The 13131-nt window shown below is 44.5% G+C and overlaps 1 protein-coding gene across 3 annotated transcripts in view; it reads right to left on the bottom strand.

Moving 5' to 3' along the window:
* Nucleotides 1-12365, bottom strand: part of ARPP21 (cAMP regulated phosphoprotein 21) — a 187208-nt gene extending 174843 nt beyond the window's left edge. For all 3 annotated transcript variants that reach the window (XM_004939497.4, XM_015281705.4, XM_040696063.2), the window contains exon 1: nucleotides 12267-12365. The gene's annotated coding sequence lies outside the window, so the exon portion shown is untranslated. The remainder of the gene's footprint in view (nucleotides 1-12266) is intronic.
* Nucleotides 12366-13131: the final 766 nt, after the last annotated feature.

Below are 13131 nucleotides of genomic sequence, written 5' to 3'. Positions count from 1 at the left end.
AGGGCAGAACTCCTACCGGTGTAGATAACTCCCACACACTAAGAGCTGGCTGAAAGTACTCAATGAAGGATTTCTTGGAAGGGTTTGGCATTGGTTTTAGGTCATTTTCAGTGAACATCCCACATCAGTTAAAATGTCATACTGAAACTCACTTTTAATTACAAACATTCATTTTTCAAATCAAAATGGCTTTTCATCTCAAAATGGATGCTAATGGACAGCAAAAAGGCATTTTCATACAGTGAAAAGAAAAGGTTCTTGACCTCACACTGTTGGTTTTTTCCTCTAGCTTTTGTAAATTTTTGGCCCACAGAAAGATTCAAGTTGCTCAGTCTCAGCAGAAACACTTGAATTATAAATATCCACGCTACTTTAATTAATTCATGATTCTTGCAAATGTGGAAGCAGTTCTCATGCCTGCCCCGCAGAGCTGCCCAGCCGCCCTCTCCCAGCAGAAGAGGCTCTGCTGGATTGGATGCTTGGGAACACCAGGCTTGTTTGCATCACCCAGCAGAATCCAAGCCCCTGCACTCCTACCTCTGTTTTCATTTTGGGAGCAGATCAAAACCATTCAGTTTTCCCCAGACAGATGGCATAGCTTTAAACTGTGACCACATTGTCCGTATGTGTCCTGTGCAATGTACGGATTATTTCATAGGATCTTGCTGGCAGTGAGCTGGTGGCACATTGTGCCTTTGTTCTGCTCCTTGGCACTTTCCTAAACGTCTCCCCTTTGGCAGAGTGTGGGCTTTCTGTTGGATCTATGTCACCGACGTGTGTGAAGTCCCATCATATTTTAAATGACGCAAATATTAAGAAAAGGGAAAGGAAATACAATAATACATAAGGACACGCTCTCCCCCTGTTGCTGTTGTGAAGGTACTATTTGCTCAAAGCTAAGAGCTGGAAAGGTGATCTGAGGGGCATGGGTTTTAGAATGATGAATTCATTTAATTTTTAAAAGCACTGCTCACTTCTGGCACCTGTTCTGTCAGGGCTGTGCCATGGGATCTCTGCCCACCCCTGGGATATCCAGCTGGATTTTCCACCCAAGTGCCATCGTGAACCAGGCCCTCCACAGAAGCTGAGCGGGCACAGCCTCAAGCAGCTAAACTGAAGAGATATGGTTCGTCAAAAATAATGCTTTTGGTAAGTATTTTTTGAGCTCGAAACATGATTTGGGCCAATTGCAAATAGCAGGTCTGGTTCAGTTGCAACCTGTTTTCTGTTCACCCTTCTGCAGACACTCATGCAAGGTAAATATATTCTGGAGACTGTCCAGTGATAGCATTCACCTGCAGGTGGGAGTTTGTTCTATGTCCTCTGCAATTGGTTTCAGTCAGGCACCAAAGACGTCATTACATCTCAAGTAGCCTATTTGATAGGTCATCTACCTATTTGATAACCCACTGACATGGAATTAGGAATGAACACACTATAACCCAAAAATGCTCAGGATGATTATTTTGAAAACAGAAAACACAAAGCAGAAACTCTGAGATAAATTAAGTAGCTCAGTCAGCTCCTTCCCTTGGCTACATAGCTGTCTTTGGATTAAAATGCTAAGATTAAGTTACCGACGGTAGATTGCTGTCAACTTTATCGGCTGCGTCTGAATCATATGATCACCCACACAGTACTAAAGCAACTCAGTGCACTGAAATCAATGGAGGTAGGCTGCTTTACACCGGTAGAGAAGAGCTCTCCCTATGCCTGCACCAATAATAGCTGCTTAAAAACCTTAAGTGGGCTTACTAAGGGGTGAGGGAACGGGGGTGGAAGCAGTTTCTTGGCAAATCCAAAATCCTGGCCAAGGATCCAGAAGGGGATTATTATTTCAGAAACTCTCCTTCTAGCTGTGCTAGCTGTGTTAGAAAGGTGTTAAACTCTCCTCAGCCAAGAGCACTTTGCAATAATCAGTTTATGAAAAATTCAATTTGGCAGAAAATTCTCGTCAGTCTCTGCCGAGAACTGTACTTATTACACCCCAGTCACAAGTGGATGGGCAAAGGTAGCTCAGCACATCAGTCTCTCCTCCTCCATGGCCCTGAAACACACTCAGCAGCGCTGGAGGAGGGAGAAGGCAGTGTTGTGTAACTAGTCTCCAAAACCCAGACAGCCACTTAGGAGAAGGAGGAGGAAATAAAGAAGTCAGAAACAGAAGTCAGCCAGGTGCAAAGCTTCTGGCAGGAGCTTCCAGGTAGAAACCTCGTTTATGCGGGCAAAAGAAACAGCCTGCACCCTGTCACGACAAAATATCCACCTGACTGGGAAAAATGTAAATGATGCTAAAGTGATAATGAGCACTCAAGTGGATTTCTTCCTGAAATGAGTCACAGCTGCTGTCAAAACTTCGTCAATCTGACTGCTGTAGCAGGGTGAGGGGAAAGCTCTCAGGAATGCCACCTGAAAGCCTTTGCTGTGGCAGAGGCATCCCATCAAGCTCCCAGCATCACGACAGTGGGAGCATCCTGCCTGAGCTTCTGGGACCAGGACTTGCACCTGCCTCTTCGGGGAGAGGCAGCAGTCCTTCTGCGCACACAGACCATTATGTTACACTCCGTTGCTGTTGGCCATGTTAGTAGCTTCCTGACTAGCTTAACTGTTTTTCCACTAGAAGGCATTGCCGGGACCAGGGAGAGTAGGCTGGAGGGGAGACAGATGGTATTTTCTCTCCAGTTTTGGTGTTTGAGAACAGAATTTGCACAGTTTGTTCCTCAGTCAACCCTTAGTCTTAGGATAAAAACTGTCACCGTCCAGAACTTGAATGGTTCTGAAACATGCAATCAAAAAAATATATTTTTAAGCATGCAGAGGGGGAGCTTTCATCTTAAAGAGCTACTCAATATGCATTCCTGAGGTCTGATGCTATGGTTGGTTATTAATCAGATGCTTTGGGCATATTAAAGATTCCCTCTCACTAAGACTGAATGCAATCGTCCTTTCTTCCTCAAGATTTCCCAACAGATCATTAAAGTCCTGAAGCTCCTTTCATTCTTAATACACACCGTGATTATCTTGTATCTGCAGAGCTCTTTATACCTAGACTTTAATATCTTCCTCTCTCCAGCAGATCTCTTCTTCCTTTAGCTAGGGTTCCATTTAAGGTAACTGTCATTACTTAACTTGCCCTTTTATATTAACATGCGCTCTCAGAAGGTCAGCTACATTCTATGCTGGCCTGAGGAAGGCAAGGAGTTTCAAAACTCGGCCTGACATCTGCCCCACCCATATTCCACTGACTTACAAAGCATTATTCTGCCACGGAAGCCTTAAGTAAAAGCCTAAGCTGCAATTAAACAACGTCTCCTGCTCCATTCGATGTGACCAAACAGAATCACAGAATTGCAGAATTGCAGGGGTTGGAAGGGACCTCTGGAGATCGAGTCCAGCCCCCCTGCTAAAGCAGGCTCCCTACAGGAGGTCACACAGGCATGCATCCAGATGGGTCCTGAATAGCTCCAAAGGAGACTCCACAACCTCACTGGGCAGTCTGTTCCTTTGCTCTGTCAACCACACTGTAAAGAAGTTCTTACACATATTGGTGTGGAACTTTCCTATGTTCAAGTTTAAGACACTGCTGATTGTCCTATCGCTACACACCACTGAGAAGAGCCTGGCCTTGTCCAATTGCCTCCTGCACTTTAGGTATTTATACACATTGATCAGATACCCTCACAGTCTTCTTTTCCCCAGACTGAACAGGCCCATGTTACTCAGCCTTTCCTTGTACGGGAGATGCTCAAGGCTCCTTTATTGCTTTATAGACTTATAGATGCTTTAAGGCTCCTTTATCTTTATTGCTCTCTAATGGACTCTTTCAAGGAGATCTTCTTTTCTGTACTGGGGAGCCCAGAGCTGAACGCAGTATTCCAGATGAGGCCTCACTGGGGCAGAGTAGAGGGAGAGGATCACCTCCCACAGCCTGCTGGCCATGCTCTTTTTAAACAACTTTGTGCTGTTCATTCCCATCTTCCTGGCTGTACTGGGAGACAGACAAATAGTACCACAGAGTCATAAGGTGCATGGGCAGCTCAGGTGCGGAATGAGACTCTCCTGTTCCTTCCCAGTCACAGCAAGCAGATTTCTCTGAACAGAATCCTGTACAGAGATGGCTGTTGCAGAGAGAGCATGACATAGCACACTGTCAAAGTGACAGAAGGCTGAATCCCCTTAAGACCTAAGAAAGCCGGTGACAAACCTTTAGAAATATTGGGCGAGAAGATGAATGTTATTTTACATATGTGGAACACAGGCTCTGGGCAAATCATGTTTGCTCATGGAGCCTGCAGAGCTGCAGCTGAGCTGAGACAGAAGCCATGGCCTGTTCAGACCAGTGTCTTCTCATTGTGCCTCCCTGGCATTTATGCACGTATATTGTCTTAATTAAATGTCTCCAAAATCTAAATTCAATGCATCCTTTCCTTTCCCACCTCGCCTCCACCAACCGCCTATCGCTCTGCTCAAGGTGTAAATAGGTCAGGTGTTTCCATGACCACGGTGAACCAAATAAGCAGTTGGGGTTCAGCAAGCAACGTGAATTTTTTAATTGTTCTTGTGCCAAGCAGTACAAAGCAAGCAGCCCCACGCTGACAGTGCCTCGCTATCTCCTCTCACTGTGATGCTGCTCATCAGCTGGCACTGGCCCCTTCCCCCTTGGAACTGCTATCTCCTGCAAGCTTCAACAGGCAGCTCCCCTCATGGGGTAGTGCTGATGAAAAGTACATTTCGCATGGAAAATGTCTCAATGCATCACCACTGCAAGTACTAATTGCTGGTTCCAACGCAGTGCTGAACCTGTTCACACAAGGTATAATTGAATTGTGACTCACTGCCACAGAGTGGTATAGAGGGCCAAAAGTATAAAATAAACCTGAAAGCAAATTCATGAGGGACATGTCAAACAAACACGGTGGTTGGGATGCCACACCATTCAGGAAGTCCCTACACATCTAAGTGCCCTAAAGTGAGGAGCTGTGGCATGGGGAGGGCTATTTGTACTTATGTCCTGTTTCTTCTCCAGTAGCCCTGCTGCTTGCCTGGATCCTAAGCTAGATCTAAGCTAGATGATCCTTTAGTCTCCTACCTCCTCACAATGAGACAATCTGGGACAAAGAGTGAAGCTGATGGCTCTGAATCTGAGTGGTGCAGGGATGCCTCTGACCATAGCCGGTGACTTAGAATGAAACAAGCAAGACACCAATGGGATCAGCTCCGTGCTGCCTTTGAACAGTTTTCACAAGGCATTTTCTGATTTCAGACTTCTTTTTCCACGCAGTGAGTCACCTGGTTACTATGGCACAGATCTGTTTTCTCTCAGCAAAAAGCACCAGATCTCTCATGTATCACAAACTGATTTATTTGTCAACAAAACTGGCCGTTTAAGACTGCTTTATCTCCCTTTCCAGGGGCCAGACATGAGAATGTTTACTCTGGCTGCTGTAGCTCATGCAATCTCTGCTTGAAAAACGTCCCATAACCTGCCACCAAAACCAACCCTGTCTCTGCCACGCCATTCTGTGGAGACACCTTGTGATGGAGAAGATTTTGTGATGAGGAGCACACTGAGAGCTCCTCTCTCGTGTACCCAAGTACAGCCAAGGAACCTGCTCAAACCTCCACAAAGTAACCCTGAGTTTTCCCGACAACATTCTTCTAGTACAGTCTTCCTTAGATACAAGTTCTAAAAAAATCATCTGCGCTGCAATTTCCCCTCCCTTTGGAAGTCAAACACACTAAGGATGTTAGAGCTATCACCACATTGGCTGAGTCATGCCGAAGCCAACACCACTCTTCATGGCTGTTTCTTTGCCTCACCCCGCTTGGTGCCTGGAGCTCTTGGCCTTGTGTCCTGCTCTCACTGTCACACAAAGCCAGTGCCACCAGTGGCAGCTCCTGCCCATCCACGCATCTTTTTCTCACGCAGCCAGTGGGGCCTTACTTTCTGGGGTGCTGATGAGAGCAGCCTGACACTCTCAGGAGGGTAACAGCAGCTCCGCTCAGCCCACCCTTCCCCAGCTTCTTGATTTGATGCTGCTCTTATATCTCTGATGCCTAAAGCATGAAAATGGAAAGAAGTTCTAATTTCACAGCAAAATTCTTCAAATTGTCATGTGAGGCTTTGTATTTAGCCTCCAATCTCCCTCAGAAATATGGTAAATACATGTTCACAGTTTGAAAATACTGATTTTTTCATCCTCTGTGCATTTTTTTCTTGACTGAAAAGAAAACACGGAGAGATTTCCTTATTTAACAGCACCAGATCTGGCATAATACACAAGTCTGTGCATAATATACAAGTATTTCATGTCATAACAGATAAGCTTTACTTATTCATTGGCATTAGTAATGTCCATGCAGCTCTGGGAATAGTGTGGTGTTGTTTCAGCTCGTTAATGCGCTGTCAGCAAAAAGACAGCAGTAGGGCTGAAATTCTATGCCAGATATGCGTGTGCTGCTTGCAGCCTGCAGTGGGAGCAGCACTTTCCTAGACCCTCCATATCGACCCTCTTTCACAGCCACTAATGGGTGGCTGTAAAAAAGGTTATTTGGAAAGTCAAAGAGAACACAGCATGGGTGGCAGCAGACACGGTGCTCCCCTATTAAAATTTTTTCTCTGACCTCCAACAAATTGTATCACCCAGGATCACTCATCTGTAAATTAGGGATAACCATATTCACAACCACTTTGCCAGACATGTCAAATCTGCAAATAAAAAAAAGAATAGCAAAACAGATTGAACCAGTGCTATTAGCTATCTGTCTTCTAGGGAAATTTTCTTTATCTCTCCAATAGATACTTAAGGTAAATGTGATTTTGGAACTAATACCTTGCATATGTAATTATCCACTTCCCCTACATGCATTTCCTTCAGCCCCTTCTTTTCCTTACATGTAAAATGTGGTAGTCCTGCTTATCAACAAGATTTAGCTCTATTAGGGTTATCTGTAACAAAACAGTTACCTGATCATAAGAAGCACAGGGCTTAGAGGCCAACAGATTAATGAGTGGGGAACATAATGCAATACCACAGAAAGTATAGCGCAGGATTTAATATTGTATATTCCAGTGGTTGAAAAGTCTCTTATTATAATCCTATGACACCAATACCGCGCTAAACAGCAAGTAATCCTAAAATCCAGTTAGCATAGGTTTAACGTACTGCAAAAGCAAAGGAAATAGCAAAAATACATCCAGTCACATCAAGCTACTATAGTTACGAGACAGATTCAGGAAAAAAATATTTGTTTCCATTTGCAGATCTTGCTTTCTAAATGCTGGAACTCAGTAGGTCTGTGTAGTAACTGTTGGGCCTTTGCCCAGTACTGTAAATCAAATGATAGGTCACAACATGCCTGCTTCAAAATAATCTTCCCTCCTGCCAAGTCCCGGAAACCCTTATCATGGCTAAGAAAATAGGAGATATGAAATCAGGTGTACTAGAAAGTGTTGAAATTACAAATTTTCTGAAATGACAGGTTCTGAAACTCTGATACAGATGTATGAAACCTCATGCACTATGCCATTTAACTTCAGTGATGGTTTTTTAAATGCTAACTCTCTTGGACTGTCCGTTTTAGTCCCATTGCAGATACCAGCACCCTGTCTGGAAGGGATCATTATGTGCTCCTCTGGCCCCTGATTTATTCGTCAATACCGGACAGCTGTCATTACACAGAAGGAGACCTGCAGAAAATACACTAAACCACATTGTTCTTAAACATTGGAGCTATGCAGATTCTTTTAGCAGTCTCATTCCTTGATTGTTTACTAACCCATTCATGTATTACATTAAAAAAACAAAAACAAAAACAACTATAGAACATTTTATGCACTGTTTCAGTGTTTATAATGAAAATAAAAAGGGCACTTTTTTTTTTTAACCTATTTTAGGAGTTTGTGGCTACTACAGAATGCTAGAAACATAGCCACTCCTTTGTGTTTGTTTTTTTTTTTTAATCAAGAATTGTTATGCTAACCTGCTTCTTGAGCTAATCTGCTTCCAAATCACCAAATCAATTAACAGATTCCTTAATCCAGGTCTTTATTAATTTTTGTAATGATGCATCCAAACAATATATACCTATCCAGCAAAAACTAACTTGGAGGACCCACCAAACTTAGCACTGTAGCAGCAGCAACAGAGGCCTACTTATTGTATTCAAATTAAAACAAAATCATACAGAAAGGAAAAAAAAAAATTGATTACTATAGCAAATGGTACATAGAAACATTTGGAAACCCAAGAGCAGAAGTTGAGTCTGTGGCCCTTGGCGTATCACCATGCATCACAAATAATGTGTCCCCATCTTTGTAGCAGTCTTGATAATGAGTACAAGAAAACAAAGTGTTATAGCCACAAATACAACAGTGGAACCTCAGCTCTAGACGGTGACATTAGACAAGATGCAAGGGAAGTTGTTTTGTAACCTTAGCTATGACAACTGAGAACCTACAGCTGCAGGAATACTTGACTTGGGTCTGGTTCAGCCTTAGATTACACCGACTGCATGCAGCAAACGGCTTCTTCATGCCTGCCTACTATGAACCCCTGCCTCTTTCCCTTAGAGAAAGAAAATCAGAAAGCATTTTTGCAGTAGCACAGCCTCGAGGATCTATAGCAACATGAGCTTATTTATCACCCGTCACTTCTATCCAAACATTTTCTACTGTGTCAGACCAACCATTTATTATATCGTTTCTCTGTGAGATCTCAACATCATCCATCACTGGTAGTCACCTGTCCTGCTCCAGCTCTGGGCCTTTGCACTGTGCAGGGATTTGCACGTGCAGGTGCTGGGCCCTGCTGCTGCTTTCCATCTTGTTCTTCCATTACCGTGTGGCCTGCCTGGAGCTGCCAACGCGTTTTTAAGGGGTTCAAAGAGGAATCTTCTTTATGAGCCTTCCCCACCAACACTGCTTTAATGTAGGAAGTGTCAACCTGTCTGTTTTGTAAACACATCACCTCCTCATTCCTTAAATAAATATATATAGCAGATGGATTTTTCATTCCCTGGTAAGAGCCAGACTACCTTCCCATCCTCCCCTCCATGCACATGCACTGCTGACAACTTTAGCCCAAAGGCTGGCTTACACAGACCTTTATTTAACCTTCCTTAACTGCTGTGGGGAAGAAGTGGACGTGTAAGCAAAGGTACAATCATGTCTGTAGCAGCAAGGAACAGATGTCTGAACTTGCTAGGAAAATAACCCGGAAAACCCAACGTTAGGTAGATCTCACTGTATTCAAGACAAAGCTATTTAAAGGTAATCAGTCATACTGAGAACATGTTATCATTGTCCTGGCTTGCTGATGAAGGCTATTCATAACAAATGAGACAAGAAGAGGAGGCACAGGCTCAGCAGGCTCAGTTCCAGGTGGGTATGCCCTCCTCAGACTTCCCCAAAGGACGGGTCACAAAACCTACCGGAGTGCCTCTATAGCCAGTAAGATTGTTCATGCATTTTTTTTTTCTGTTTCCAGTAATTTTCCCTCCCTCTTTTGCTTTTCAGGAGGTGTGAGTTTGTAAACAATACACAACTGTAGCTGTAAATAAACTTGTCTGGAAATTGCCTTTGCTCTGGGGAGCATCTGGTGGAAAATCTGTCCCAGTCTTCTCTTTCCAGCCTCCCTGCCAAACAGCCTTTCTCCCTTGCTCTCTGTCTCTGGACCCTGATGAAGAGCAGACAGACCATCATGAGATTTTCTGTGTCAGAAAGGGAAAGGAGTGTTCCTGTAAAAATTCAGAGATGTGCAGGATTGTCAATATATGACAGAGGGTTATCTTGCTTACTTGCTGGCTATTGCCAGCCTCAGCAGCAGCAGTTCAGGATCCTAAGAGGGCTGACTTCATGAGTACTTAGCCCATGCTGTTCTGTTATACAAGTGATATTCTCAAATGCACACATGCATATATTCCTATGGCCTGGATTTTATATAGCAGATGTTTGTAATAGCTGATGAAGCAAAAGGAATTGTCTTCTTCAGTACCTTAATATGCATGTTATTATAGTATATTACTCTATTTCCTTATCACCATATTAAAATAACTTGACCAAGTAATGTGTTTACAGTATCAGAGGGGATTCCTATGCTGCTTAGAAATGTAATTGGATTTTCTCATTATGTTGCAGTGATATTACAAGCTAAATACCCAAGAAATTACTAGATTATGATGGCAGGGTAAGTTACGAGAACAATGTACTACCTAATGTGATACAGAAGCCCATAAACACATAATGCCAATTTCCTATGAAACTGATACATAATTTTAATAAAATAATAATAATAAAAGAATAATGCAGATAGAGCAATGACTGCATGACCGTATGAAAAGTCAATTGTAAAACTTACTTGGATATGCCCTCTAACTCATATCCAAGATCAGCGACGTGCACAACAGGAGATGCATCTTTCTCAAACTTCCGCAACTCTGAGCATTTGCCCATAATGGTTTAAAAAAAAAAAAAAAACACAATACAAACAAGAAAACAAACAAAACAAACAAAAAAGAACCACAAACAAAATGCCATGCTGCCCTGTCTTTGGGATCTGTGATTTGTGTCTCTGGCACTACTGGAGATCCACGTAGCTCACCTGTTCTTCCCTAGCTGGACACAAGATAATTTGTAAGACAATAAAGCCAGCTCTGCAGGGACCCAGACTGCTGCTCTCCTGTGGGACCTTACTGGCTGTGAAATCCACTTATAAACTGCATTTAAAAGAGGGCAGCAAACTTGCAAATGACCTCTCTGCAAGCTGCTTGGAGAGACACTTTAGAAGTTGCAAATACATGACTTTCAAAAGGAGATGGCCATGTATTTTCTCTGTGCTTCTAGCATGTCTCCTGTCAGCATGACACCAGCACTTAGCCCTGACCCAGTCCTGCCCAGCAGCTCCTGCATCTCCTCTGTTCTGAGGTACAGCAAATTCTGCTTCATAAAGTATGGGGAACAGAAACCAGGCTGAACTGGCACTGTGAAGCAGACAGGGAGCCAGAGAATGGCTTGGCTGAAAGCATGAGTCAGGGCGTAAGAGATGTATGGGATTACCATAGTTTACATAGTGTCCTCATTGCCAAACCACCATGTCAGGTCCCTAGCCCAGCACCGGCTGTGAGAGGTGACTAGCAGCAGGACAGTAGTAGAGTTACAGTAGCACTGTGTCCTCAGTCAGAGGTAGTGCCAGGAAGAATCCACAGACCCCAGAGAAATTCCTGTGTGCAACAGAGAACCTCTATCTGCCTTCAGGCACAACTCAACACACAACTGTAGCGAGTAGCACTGAAATAAGGCAGTTTCCTTCTGTCTTCTAAAGAACATGTTCTTAATTTTATGGTCTCAGGCAAAAATCTCTCCGAGAAAGAAACTTAGACCTAAACTGTGCCTAGAGACACCCGATGCTTGTGAGGCAGGACCTTCCTTATCAATTCTGTGTTGTTTCTTTGGTCTAGATAGTGCTTACTCATTCCACAGCTTCCCAGAAAATAATTTCACCTATAGACAGAAATAGTGAGGACAGCGCTGATCCAAAGTCTACCAAAGCCAAGGGAGAGGTTCCCCCTGGTGCCAGTGTATTATGCATCAATCTAGCTGTCTAGGAACACTGCAGTAGCCAATCTTGTGCCTTGGTCATCATCTCAGAGCAGAACTCCTCTGGTGTGCCTGCCTGCCCTGCCTCTCCCCATGGTTGGGTAGTGGGTCACATAACCACAGCAGGAAGCAGAGTGCCCTGTGAGGTGCTTCCCTCCTCCTCTCCAAACTTTATACTCAGTAAACACCACAACATTTTGCTGGTTTTACCAAAAGAAGCTATTGCTGTTTCAAAAAGAAAACAAAGGATACGTGCATCTCAGAGCAGGCAGATCAGATACTTTCAGTTCGGAGCAGCAGCACTTCTCACCTCCCTTCCCACAAGTGCAGTCAGCATATTTGATTTCTTTTTCTATATCTCTCCCATGTTTATTATTAAAACACATCATCATCATCTAATCACCACTGGAATTGAAAGTAATTTTGCACAGGAGCATTCTAAAATTAGAGAACACCAATTCAAATTAATGCAAAAAACAAAGTGCTCGTGTTTTGCTGTGCTGCAAAGAAACCAGGACCAACACATGAGCAGATACAACCCCTATCTGCTCAACTGCAGTGCTGGTAACTGAGTTTTTGGCTGTTTTTTTTTCAGTTGATTCCCTACCCCCTTCTTCCCCCCCTCCCTCCCCCCCCAACAAGCAGCAGGGCTGTGCTGAGGCCTTCTCCTTACCCTGTCCGCCACGCAGCAATGGTCGCATCCAGACTCGCTGGCTTTCCACACCTCAGACCAACAGCTCTGCTTCTTCCAGGGCACCCTCTGTCCGGCTCCAGGTCCTGCAGACAGCTGAGGCGAGTCGGGGGGGCTGGGGCATGGCGGCGACGGGATATGGCCCTTCCTGATATAATGGGAAGGCCGCTGCCAACGCCGGCACTGGGCCGGGCCGGATTCCAGCGCCGTGGCCATGCTGCACCTGTTGTGGGGCATGAACCGTGACAATCAGCTGTGTGGCTAATATTAGCCAGGAAGGAGCGTGATCTGGCCACCGAGCAGCCCTTAGGGAAATAACTGTCCTGCTCTGCCTCTAGTTAAAGGGGAAGCAAAAAGTAGTGAAGTGCTCCGGCCCCATCAGCTGGAGGAAGCGGACATAGTTTCCAGAGCCCTGCATGGTCCCGTCCAGTTTATCACGTCAGGCAAAACTTCTCTCCAGTGGTTGTTTCGGTGCTCCTAAAACAGCCAGCCACGAACAGAGGAGGGTACGTCAGTACCTGCTGCCCCCGCTGCCTCAGCACTGAGGATCTCTCGTCCTCCAGCAGGCAAAACTGAGGCCCACAGCATCATGCTACCCAATGCCAGGCATGACTCGGGGCCACTGAGAAAGCACAAGGACACACTTAGCGTGCAGTGCAAAGGCACAACAGGCCAGCGCTATAAGTAGCTCATAAAAGTCAAAACCAAGAAAACTTCCCATCCCACGTAACCTGCACTTAACATACCCTGCTTAAAATAAATCACTCACAGCACTGGGCCACTTCTTTCTTTTTAAAGGAATTTTTGCGGTGCTCAGTTTCTCGCCGCTCCGTTGCAGGGATCTCTG

This window comes from Gallus gallus, chromosome 2, assembly GCF_016699485.2.
Source record: "Gallus gallus isolate bGalGal1 chromosome 2, bGalGal1.mat.broiler.GRCg7b, whole genome shotgun sequence".
In the NCBI taxonomy this organism is placed as follows: Eukaryota; Metazoa; Chordata; class Aves; order Galliformes; family Phasianidae; genus Gallus; species Gallus gallus.
This window is presented reverse-complemented; position numbering and strand designations above follow the sequence as displayed.